Source organism: Sorex fumeus, unplaced genomic scaffold, assembly GCF_029834395.1.
Source record: "Sorex fumeus unplaced genomic scaffold, SorFum_2.1 ptg000136l, whole genome shotgun sequence".
NCBI classification, from domain to species: Eukaryota; Metazoa; Chordata; class Mammalia; order Eulipotyphla; family Soricidae; genus Sorex; species Sorex fumeus.
The window spans coordinates 5,063,818-5,076,888 of record NW_026606193.1 but is presented as its reverse complement, the minus strand read 5'-3'; positions in this window follow the sequence as shown (position 1 = coordinate 5,076,888).

Here is a 13,071-nt window from a genome sequence, read left to right as displayed (position 1 = left end):
TAATTCCCAGAAATTTATATACTGAGATAGAAACTTTGTTGGAAAAATTATGATTCCTACATAGTAAAGTAGGTGAAATCCCTACCTAATACCATTCTTCCACTTTTTCTATGCATGTATGCTGTCTATTATTTGCGTGTATGTATGTATGTGTATATATATATATATATATATATATATATATGTGTGTGTGTGTGTAAACACACAAAAAAGGACGGGTAAAGGGACGGCAGTGGCCTATCTCTCCCACCGCCCGCGTTTGGTAGTCTCAGGCCGTTTCCCCACTCCAGGAAGGTTGATGGTGATGGCCAGGCGAAAGAAGGAAACGGGAGCCAAGCTGGTTGGTCTTAGTAGCAGTTTATTACATGGAAGAAATCTATGTCATGGAGGCCTCAGGAGATCTCAAGTACGTGCTCCTTTATTCTCTCAGCTTCTGTCCTCAGCCCCATCTTCCCAGGTTCTCTAACACAAGTGTTTTCCCAGAGAGCCCCCAAAATCTCCCTTATATAGATCATTGTACCTCTAAAGGGTGCAATATAGTGATGTCATCAAAAGGAGTTGCAGAAATAACAATGAGATGGCAGAACATACATTGTTTCTTTTTTACAGGCCATTACAGGCCAGTATTCTTGGCTTCACCTTTTACAAGCTACAAGCACGTGGATTAGCACATCAAAGACTAGTCTGCTGGAGCTTGGAATCTACATCTCAAAGATCAGCCTGCCTGGAGCCAGGCATCTACATCTCCAAGATCAGGCCTGGCTTAGCACCTAGGATCTGCATATCTAAGACCTGCTTGGTTTCTGTGAGATAAGGGAAACTGCCTCAATATACTGAAATCTTTTACTGAAGGCAGTTTGAAGGGGAGAAAAGTTCAGTCTCATCCAAGCTAGTCATCAGGATACACTGGAAAGCAGTTTCTAGGGCAGACTCTCACTTAGCAGATCGACTCAACCTAGAACAGAATTCCCTGGGTGTGTTTCTCCTCTCCTTGTCCAACAAACATATAAGCATACATGATATAAATCATTTTGTATGGACACAGTAAGAAATACCTTAAGCATATAGAATTGGTCTCCTAGGGCCATCTTGATCTCAGACTGCAGAGCTCAGGCCAGATATCTTTCCTATTCTTAGCAGCAGGGTCCTAGTCTCGTTGTTACTTTTGGATCATGACAGCATTTGCCTATTATCAAACTCTTAACCTATAGTTAAGAATCGTGGCACCTTGGCCTGGCCCATCGTGATGCCAGGGTAGCACATAACTTACTGGATTGCCCTGGTTCCATCCAGTCCCACGTCAGGACCCTGCCCTTGGGGTGCAAGAAAGTGAGGGCAACTGAGGCTTGAGTTGAGAAAGCAGATGTCCTGGAGTGACTAATATTCAAAGCCAATCAACTCCTAAATTACAAAGTACAATATTAATTGTCTTCCTGTATCTATACAAAAAGGACATTGTATTAAACTATTCAAAAGACATAAGGAGAGGAGAAAGGCAATATTAACTTATAGTACATGTTCAGAGTCCTAGAAGGATGAGACCTTACAAATTGGTTGGGGAAGAGAGCATAGAAGTGGTTACAGACAAATAAAGGAATGGGAGTGACTTGGGAGCACTGTGATGGGTGCAACCTGATAAACCTAAGCTCCTATGTACTCCAACATATATATATATATATATATATATATATATATATATATGTATGTATTTAACAGACTCCCTCTGTGAATTGGTGGATGATATAGATGGATTATGTCATTCATCTTTGGAATATAGAGACATAACAAAAGAATGACAAAAAGCAAAAACACCTTGGACTTATATCACAAATCTGAATGCCAAATCTGGGTAGACGGGAAGAGGAGGTGACTTCACATGGAGGTGCCCTGGGAGCAGTAGCTGAAGGTTAGAGACATTTTGGTGGTGCTGTTGACAGTGACTTTGTGTATAAATACCTGAACGCTATAACCATCTTACCTGAACTATAATATTCTTTTAAGAAACAGGGCCCAGATCACCTGTACCATGTCAGACTCATGCACCTCTATTGGCAAAGCACCCACCTCCAGGCATCCAGCTCTTAATAATCCTTACCACCTACAGAAATAAAAGAGAAAGACCCAGTTCCATCTACTCACCTCGCCTTCCAAGATTCTGTCTGGCCAAGGACACCATCCCTTAACCATGTGGCTGCTATTTTGCCCGCACGTCTGCTGTTATATCCGCTTCTCACTCGCATTCTACTGCACACCCATAGGGTCAGAGACACACCCACTTCCTTCATCAGCACCATCACTGCATCTGGAGTCCCGGATTTGGCTCTCAACTCTAGCTTCTACCATTTGGTCCCTGTTCTACCACCTGTGGAGCCCTGGCTGTTACCCTCAGCGGGGTCATGTTAGTACTATCTCAAGCCAGCACCATCAGCCTATGCCAAAGAAAACCCTTCTGTGGTGGTAGCCAGAAATCCCTGAGACTTAATGGCAGAGCAAAGAGACCTATGAACTGCACTTGGCTGAAAAATCAATAGAACAGAAACACCAAAATGTTTTAGAAAAAGGTCTGGCAGTGAAAAGAGTGTACAACACTCCACAGTGCTCCCGAGAACTTCTCAGAGAGCCAAAATTCATGGCCTTTAGCGACTTAACACAAAACCAAGAGAGATACAGAGATTAGCCCCTCAAATGCATGACAATAGAGGAAGGTCTTGGAAACACATCACAGATTTTGTGGCCAGAGAAATTACTGGATTATAGGCTTTTTACAATAGGTGCTAGACAAATATAAATGCAAAGACGGGCCCCCAAATTTGTGCTCAGGACGAAACCCAGTCAAAGCACAGTGGCTTCTTGAAGGCAAGCCTCCAAAAGATAAGCTATGAAATAAAATGGTCACTGGAAGCAACATAACCAGAGCTCTGGACTTATTCCTGGCTCTGCACTCAGCACTCACTCCTGGTGGGGCTGGGGCCACCACATGGGTTTCAGGGTTGAACCAGGTTCCTCTACAGGCAGGGTAAGAACCCCACCCACTCTGCTATCACTCTGGCCACACTGACATTTTTAATCTTACTCAGTAGCCCTCACTTTTTTTTCCTTATTCCTTGCACCAGTTAAATAGTCTTTAAAGGAGAGAAAGATAAAATATGTCATCAACGTTTCTCTTTGCGTCTGGTGACTACTGGCGCTTGATTAGCAAACACGGGCTCAATCTTAGGAACTGTAAGGACTGAGACATTGACAACGCTATGGAAGTGTATGGGGTGAGCTGTGTGGTCATGTTTGAAACATCAGACTTTCTACTAGTTTCATTTTGAGTGCCTTTTATTAAATGAAATCTTGGGAAAATATCTTACCCATTAGAAGAAATGACATTTTTCTGTAGATATTACAAATAAATAAAATTCAAAATTGTGGTCTAATTTAACATTAATGTCTTCTCCTTCTAGAAGGTCCTTAAACACATGTATTTTCCCATTCTGCTTTTTTTTTTTGTCTTACCTAATTTAAAAAGTCAAAATAAACACAAATTTTATAAGAGTAGTAGTTTGAATCATTGTAATTGATGGGGATGGAGAGAGAGAGAGAGAGAGAGAGAGAGAGAGAGAGAGAGAGAGAGAGAGAGAGTACAATAGGGAAGGACATTTGCATTGCTTGCCTGGGTTCAACTCCCAGCCCCCAGTGTGGTCCCGAGAGCATACCAGGAGTGATCCCTTAGCACAGCTCAGTATGAACAAAAATAAATAAAAAATTAAAAGACCAAAAGAGCAATTATATTTTAATCAAGTAGTGGTCATTTAGTGTGGTATTTACTATAAAAGATAGAGTATGTAGGTCTAGCCTGTCTTCTTCATCTATTAATTTTATTATCCTCAACAACTTATTTATCCTGACTAAATGTCAATGTGTTATTTGATAAAATGTGACCCTACCTCAGAGAGTTATTAAAAGCAAGGAAAGAGAACGCAATTGTTCAATATATGTAATCTCTTTATATTAATCATTATTGGTTTTTGACAGCCCTCATTATCCATAACTCTCTGAAAAAAAGAAATATTGGCAGAACAAAATATTAATTTTACCTACTCTCAATACTTTAGCCCAGTCATGTTTTGTGTAAACAACCATATTTATAGCTTTTGTAATTTCTTTCAATGAAAATTCATTTATTAAATCAGAAAGTTATTTTGGAGCGAAGCACAGTAGAATACATCAGCAAAAAATGCTTAATTTCTTTTTTATGCCAATAACCAGTGATTCTTTGTCTATTTTCTTGGAAGTTATTACTTTCAACCTGCTCAGGAAAGGGTGATAGAGATATATTTCTCTAATTCTATTATTTTAGTAAGAGTTATTCCATAATATGTACCAGAATTAAAATAATTAGATGTATTCTTGTCTATAATCTAGGAGATAATGCAAGTGAGTTTACATAGCATAGGGGTGATGGCAATCTGAAGCTTTTCAATTATATCCAAAATGCTGACATATCAATTTTGTTACCTCATACATATCATTAGATAGATTTGTGCTTGACTGAATTGCATGGAGGAATATTCATGTCATGAAAAATGCATCTTCAATTAATAGCACAATAACATATATTGAATACTTTTCTTGAAAGCTAATAATTGCTTTATACACATACTTGGCAAGTGATGCTATAAATAGACTTCAGTCAAAGAAATTACTAAACAGAAGAAAATATGAATCTTTATTTCCTTAGGATTGTTATAAACAATTAAATGATGTCTAGTCATTACCTTCGAAAAATGAAATTCCATAAAATGCCTATCTCCTTGAAAAGGGTATATAATTCAAAGGCTTTTATATACACAACAATTATACCCAGAGATTGTTTATTCATTAATTCTCCTTTAAAAAACTCTCCTCTAACATTTATTTATTTATTTTTGGTTTGATACCACACCTGGCAGTGTCACGGTTTATTTCTGCACTCATGAATTATTCCTGGAGGTGTGCAGGGAACCGTGTGGAATGCAAGGATTTGAACCCGAATAGACTGCATGCAAGGCAAGCGCTCTACCTGGTGTATTATATCTAATCTCTAAATCTCCTTTCTAATGAAAAAAAGCAAAAACCTTTCATCCCATGTCCACCCTATAAAATAGGCAAATTTTACTCTTATACCAATTTTAATTATATATCTATGAATTTCAGCTTCCTGTTAGAGTTAGCTCATAAATATAAAAGTTATTCTTGTCGTTTTGAATCCAAGACAGAAGCTCCCACAGACACATTCTTTGTGTTCATTGTTTTTGACTCTGCACAGAAGCACTTACGTCTTTTTCCTAGCTGTGTGCTCAGAGCTCACTCCCGGTGTGGCATGGGGGAACACGGTGAGGCTCCTCGTTGACCACAGGTCAGGCAAATGCCTGAACCACTCTAAGATCTCTCCAGTCTTGTCCCACAAATACAATCTTTCTCACACTCATTAGTTCTATTTAAGATCTTGAAAAAGATATAAGAAGTGTTGATATTTACATCCCACTACTGCCTCTATTTCATCAATACACTGTGAGAATAACATTTTCTACACTTGCAATCAAAACAAATTGGAGACTTCTCAGATTAACTTGAGCTGAGCAAAAGCATAAGTGGGTAGGGCGTTCACCTTGCAAGCAGCCGGGTTCGATTCCTCCGCCCCTCTTGGAGAGCCCGACAAGTTAACAAGAGTATTTCGCCTGCATGGCAAAGCCTGGCAAGCTACCCATGACGTATTCCATATGCCAAACACTGTAACAACAAGTCTCACAATGGAGACGTCACCGCTCGAGCAAATTGATGAACAATGGGAGGACAGACAGTGCTAATTTTTAGTATTATTTTTTTTTAAAGTAGGCACTATTATTTATAACTGTGTGCATGCTGGATTTTCAAGCTTTCAATGTTCCAACACCAATTATCTGTGTCATTTTACCTGCACAAGGTTACTAGATTCCCTTCCCCCATCTAGCCTGCCTCGTTAACAGGCACATTCAAAGAATTTATTATTGTAGATTTAGTCTCATGCTTTACTGTGATGGCTCTATGGTTTAGATATGTACATATATATCACCTCTACCTCATGGATGTGTCTAGAGCATCTCCGTGCTCCCTCCTCCAGTTTGGTCCATCCTTGGTCTCTTTAGTACTGCAATTTAGGGTCAAGAACTTATCCTATGTAGTACCTTGTGCTCCCTTTCCATGGCTTTCTATAAACCACTAAGGAGTGAGATAATTTTGTATTTGACCTTCCTCTGACTCAGTTTACTTAATAGAATACCCTCTAGTTCCATCCAAGTTGCAGCAAGTGTGATTTTTATCATCCCCATCGCTTCCTAGTATTCCATTGTGCGTATAAATTAGACCTTCGTTATCCTGGATCAATCACTGGACACCAAGATTGATTACATATCTTAGCTTTTGTACTAAGTGCTGCAAAGAACAGTGGTGTGCCCATGGTCCTACAAATGAATGTTTTGGCACAGCACATTACTACCTCTCAGCTCACCATCCACCCACCTGAACACTACCCGCCACCATTTTTGAAGCCCCTTCCAAGTCATTACCCCGGTTTCCTAAGGGGCAAGCCTCCTGCTGAAGGTCAGTTCTCAGGTGCTCTGTTTCCAATGCCTCAGGGAATTTGCTATTCATCACTGTTTCCTTATAGTATGCATATGAGGGAAATCACTCTGTGTTGGTCCTTCTCCCTCTCACTACACTCAGCATGATATTCTCTAGATCCATCTTTGCAGAAAATCAGAAATCACAAAATTTTATCTTCTCTCATGGTAATATTCCGTTGTGTATAGATACCAGTTATCTGTCCTTGAACACTTGGATTATTTCCAGACTAATTTCAAACTGAGTATGAGTACCTACCGTGTTCATAATTTGTTCAAAGACTTCATCTTTATAAAAGTATAATTTCTAAAAAAGTTTTGAAAGAATCACTTTTACAAGTATAAATTGAATATCAAAAGCTTCTACACTGACCTTTTTCTTTTGTTACTTTTATACTCTAATTTACTAGCTTAAAACAATACAAATTCATTTTTTTACAGTTCTTTAGTACAAAAGTTCAACAAAAGATATCGATTAAAATCAAGAATTGAAGAGAACTGCTATTCTTTTTGGAAATCAGGCAAAAATTTATTTCTTGTTGATTTCAAGTGACAGATTTCAACATGAATGAGGTTTCTATTTGTTGTTATTCGTTGTTAGTGGAAAAAGTTTCTTTTTGGGGGGGGTCACATCTGGCAATGCACAGGGGTTACTCCTGGCTCTGCACTCAGCAATTATTCCTGGCGATGCTCAGGGAACCATATGGGATGCTGGGAATCGAACCCGAGTTGGTCATGTGCACGGCAAACGCCCTACATGCTGTGTTATTGCTCCAGCTCCAAAAGTTTCTTTTTAACTTGCTTATAGTTCATCTCAGTACACGATGATCACGACCATCCTGTTGTTCATCGATTGCCTCTAGCAGGCCCCAGTAACGTGTTCTTCATCCTAGCCCTGAGATTTTTTAAAAAGTGCCATATTCAGGGCTCTTTTGGGGTTAGGAGAATAAGACCCATCATTGTTACTGGTATTTGGCATATTGGGTACACCACAGGGAGTTTGCTAGACTCTGCTGTGTGAGGAGGTTACATTCAGTAGCCTGCCAGTTTGTCCAAAGTAAGAATGAGATAAGATGTCGCAGGGCCAGGAATACAGCGGGGCGCTTCCAGGAGCTGGGTTTTATAGTCTCTGGGTCTTGGCCGTTGACGGGATTACACGGCGCCAGGGAGTCAGTTGTGGGTGTGACCCCTGGAATATGGAGGATCTGGGTGGAGGATGCTCAGCCCCGATTCGAGCAGGTTTGGAGATCTCAGCCCTGGGACCCGCATGCCTTTGTTCCTCTGCCAGTACCTTCATGCGTGTGGAGAGTGGTCTCAGCATGTTTGTGGCTGGTTCTGGAGGTTTTCGGCTGCCAGAGCCCTAGTTGGCTCAGTACAGGCAATAGAATATTGAGTCCTTACTAATGCAGTATACCTTTGTCATATTCTGTTGCTGCATCTATACCCAAACACAGTCAGAACAGTTATCTGTAGTTTAAGACACATTAGTGGACCTATCTGAATATTTCAAGATAGTAAGCCCATCTCAAATTCTGTAACCCTAAATAATTCTGTAGTGGTTGAGTTGACAAATATAGACTGTAACTGATGGGGTCTAAAAGTTACTACTTAGAAGAGTGATATATGATATTCTGTGCAATGCTATTTAAATGCATAATTAGTCTTTTGGAGGATTCAGTTTATGGAAAACTGAGAAAACAAGGATGCAGTTTTAAATCTGAAAGTTGGTATAGATGAGAAAGTAAAAAGATGTTTGGCTATCCAAAAACAGAGGCAGTGATCTTCACAGAGTGACTCTAATGGAGACTCCTGGTAGCAGGAATGTCAGAACCTTGCTTTGCAGACAAGCTATGGAATTAACAAATCATAGGCATTGATGGTATCCTAGAACCTGGGTGTCTTATATTCAATGAATTGTTCAAAAGCTCTCCCTCAGGGGCTGGAATATTAGTCCAGTGGATAAGATGTTTGCTTTGCATGCAATGCACACGGATTTGATCTCTAACATCCCATATGATCCCCAGAACATCACCAGGAGTGATACCTAAACAAAGATACAGAAGTAAATCAGGAGAACCTCTGTGTGACCCAAAAAAACAAATAAAAAAAATCACTAAGTGTATTGTCATAGTATTCATTCAGTATGAATGTTAAATTTGCAAAATTTTTCATATGTTATGACAATATAAAGTTAAAAAATATATAAGAAGCAGTCATCAGAAATCATTTTCTTTACTATATTTTTAATGACTATATATGTTTTAGGGGTAAACTTTCATGGCTCTTTGATGTAGGTTTATGACACTATACCCACCATTATTTAAGAAACATGTAGGTCAATATAGAATATAAATGGAAAAAGCAGGATAAAAAATATGTACTTTATTAGCTGTTGATATCATAAGTGAAGAGACTGAATATAAGACGGCAGTGGTAGAAAGGAGGAGGATGCAAGAGGTGTTTTATGGTACAGAACTGGTCAAAATGATAACCTATCTTCAGTTTGTTTAGAATGTAATGGTGAAAGATATATACAATCATAAGCTCTCATCTAGACAACTTGTAGCACTGGAGCACTGTCCTCCTGTTGTTCATTGATTTACTCGAACAGGCCCAGTAATGTCTCCATTGTGAGAATTCTTACTGTGTTTGGCATATCAAATATATCACGAGTAACTTGCTAGGCTTTGCTGTGCGGGCGAGATACTCTCAGTAGCTTGCCGGGCTCTCCGAGAGGGGCAGAGGAATCGAACTTGGATTGGCCAGGTCGGCCACGTGCAAGGCAAATGCCCTACCTGCTGTGCTATTGCTCCAGCTCTAGACAACTTGTAAACAGTTAAATAATAAGAAACAATAGGAAACTGAGAAAAAGCAAGCAAACTGATTGGAAATATTTTTAGTTATTTTTTAAAATTCTTGTTTGTTAGGGAAAATATATAAAAGGACCTCCTTTTCCTACATTCAAGAATGCTGGGTTCGCCATTCTGACATAAACATGCAGTTACAGCAAATTACAGAGTGAGTTCATTACATAACACAGCATAACCCAAAGTCGTGTGTAGCCTCATGAAGTTGTGGTATTCAGTGGAGCTTTTATAACATATTGTAATCACAAAAACCTAGTTTCATTGTCTTTTATCTTATTTTCTATACTGTTGAAAATTCTCTTTGAAGACCTGTATGGTAACTTAGGAGATGAAATTTGTCTTCTATTTCCTCTGAAATCCACCCACAGTGCTTTATTGCTTGGGTCACATTGTTATTTCACACTTATTATGCAACATCTCATACTCTTTAGAAGCAGTTTTCTTTTAATAGTTTTCTTGCTAATTAATTTTCAGTTTGATTGGCTTGAGTAAATTTAGAATACTTTTGGTTTTCACAGGGATACTGAGAAATTCCATTAAAGATTGCAATCCATTCTTTCTCTAATATAAAATGTGAAACAAGAGCAGGAGGCTGTTCCTATTGTCCAGCTCATTCAAGGCTGCTGAATTACCAGTCAAGGAGGGGTATTTTTAGGAGGCAAGGACACAAGCAAGGTGCAAGGAATGCCAGAAGCCACCTGATCCAATGCCACAGAACTCTCAGAAAGTGATGAACATTTTCCACCCCTGAGATATGATCCACACATGATAGTAATAATTTTTCTCCTCTGCATTACCCCCATTTTTTTTACTAATGTTGTTTTAGTGTCACCTCCGGTAGGATTTTGTGTTGTGTATTGACACTGGTCATTCTGAGATGGGGAGAGAAGTTGATGATGTTTTCATTATCACCAGCCACTCTGTTTTGAAAAAAAAATAGGCAAACTATTAAAAGCAGAAGGGAAAAGGAAAGAGAAAGACGAAATGCTAAGTTTCTAGGTGGCAATCATTGCAATAGACTGCTATTGTACCTAAACTTGAGAGCAAGGCCAAAAGTGTTCTGAAACAGTTTCTACTAATTTTTGCTTGTTAAAGTAATTTTCTTTTTAGAAGGCTACAAGAATCTGAGCAACTAACTTAAATTTTGCTTGGTTCTTAAAAAAGTAATTTAAATAATCAGTTTGTTATAAAAGACCAACTCTTAAATCAGAGTTGAGAACACATTCCAAATTCTGGCTGATATACCGAGGATCATTAGGCAGACTGTTAGAGACCACTATAATATTGAATTGGTAAAGAAAACTTTATCCACATACTGTTAGGTTGAGCAAAGGGTTAAAAATTTGTCCCTGAAACGTAGGCACCAATCTGCTTTGACTTTGTAACTCTGTAACTCAATAACTGACCCTGGAGTTTGCAGGTGACCCTTTCTGCTGACTAATTAGTGATGGGAAAGAGCCCTGCACAGTACAGTTAACATCGTTTTTCTCTTGACGTCCTATGACTACAACCAGGCCTTGGTCCTCTCACATCTCCTTAGGATGTGTGGCAATGCTTTGTTTTTCTATAGGTCGCTATTAATCTTGCATACTCCTGATGGACACACCAGGGTATAGTTTTAGGGTATTCATGTGATCCTAGTCTTTGAGTCATTAGCCCAGGTTCTAGGCCCCAACCCACTGCAGTGACTACAGAATGAAGTCCCTGTCTATATCTCTTCTATTTGGTCTTGGTGACTCTCACTGCCTTTGGGTGAACTGGGAGTAACAGCAGAGCAATGTTGTCTTTCTTATAAATTAACTATTTTCATTTAAAGTTATTTGAGGAAAAATATTGTTCTATTCCTTAACATTGCACAAAAAAGATATCAGAACTGGATGCAAATAATATAAATGTTTAAATGATAAGGGGTACAATCTTATTAATGATGAAATATTAATATGTTTAAATAGCACTGTCCTCCTGTTGTTCATTGATTTGCTCAAGCGGGCATCAGTAACATCTGCATTGTGAGACTTGTTACTTTTTTTTGGCATATCGAATATGCCATGGGGAGCTTGCCAGGCTTTGCCGTGCAGGCTAGGTACTCTCAGTTGCTTGCCGGGCTCTCCGAGAGGGGTGGAGGAATCAAACCTGGGTCAGCTGTATGCAAGGCAAGCACCCTACCTGCTATGCTATCGCTCCAGCCCAATATATTTAAATAGTGTTTATAAAATACCATCAAATTTTAATTAAAAGCCTAGGATGTAAATTGTGTATACTGAGACCTCATTTTTTTATCTGAGAAAGAGGGCTGACATGATAGATTTTTAGAGTATTTGGTGTATAGATAACATAAATTGTAATGGTTATTACTTCTATTCTTTATGATTTCCCACTCCAATTTCTACTTTATTTTCTTATATGTGAACAATCAATGTATGTAGTGAGGTTTTTTGATAGTAACTCTATTATTTACAAAGCTCATCCGATTTAATTTTATTTGAAATAAATAATAAGAGTGCCATAAATAGATTGAAAAAGTCCTTGATTTTTAACTAAATTTAAATTTCTTCATATATTAAATATGTCAATAATGCAAGAATAAGTATTAATTTCTATTTCCAGCCAGTGACTTAGTCAAGGTCAAATGTAGTTCATTTGTGGGGAGGTGCCTCAGAGATTAAAGGCAAACAGAACAGCTTAGATAAAGGCCTTCTTCAAGGGTCTCCCCAAGCCATTTGTTTCCCTTTTGTGGACGCTCCAGAACACCTGGTACAGGGCACCGTCCTTGCTGCCAGAGGCCCAGAGTCCCTCCCTCAGACTTGCCGGAGTTCCTGATTCCCTGACCTTTCTCCACTTTAACTTTGTGTGCAGTTCAGAGGAAACATTAAGTATATTTATATGATATTAACTGGTAAATAGCTCAGTCAGTGGATTTTATGATAAATGGAATAGAGCACATCTTGGACAGCACTTGATTTGTTTTTTAGTGTTCCAAAGTGCTAGTTTATGTCAAAATTTCCCAAAAGACTTGTTCAAGCCCTTATTCTTGGGGCCCACCAAGAAAGAATAATATTGGCAACATAATGGGAGAAATGATCCACGGTACTGAGTTGTATGGCGGATTGAGAGGTAGCAGGGTTGGGATATTTGGGAGATGGAGCTAGGTGTGGAGTTATAATTACATATGTGAGAAACCAATATTAATAGGGCTGTATCACTGTATCACTGTCGTCCCGTTCACCCATTTGCTCGAGTGGGCACCAGTAACATCTCCATTTGTCCCAGCCCTGAGATTTTAGCAGCCTCTCCTTACTTGTCTTTTCCAATGCTGCTGTGTTGGAGGCTCTTTCAGGATCCGGGGAATGAGGCCCATTATTGGTACTGTTTTGGTCATATAGAATATGACACGAGTAGCTTGCCAGGGTCTGCCATGCGAGCAGAATACCCTTGGTAGCTTGCTGTGCATTCCAAGGGGATGGAGGCTCCATGAAAAACTTCATGGCTCTCTTCCAGGAGCTTTGTTTTATAGTCTCTGGATCTTGGCCATTGATGGGATTACATGGAGCCTGGGGCAGTGTAGGGTATCTGCCTAG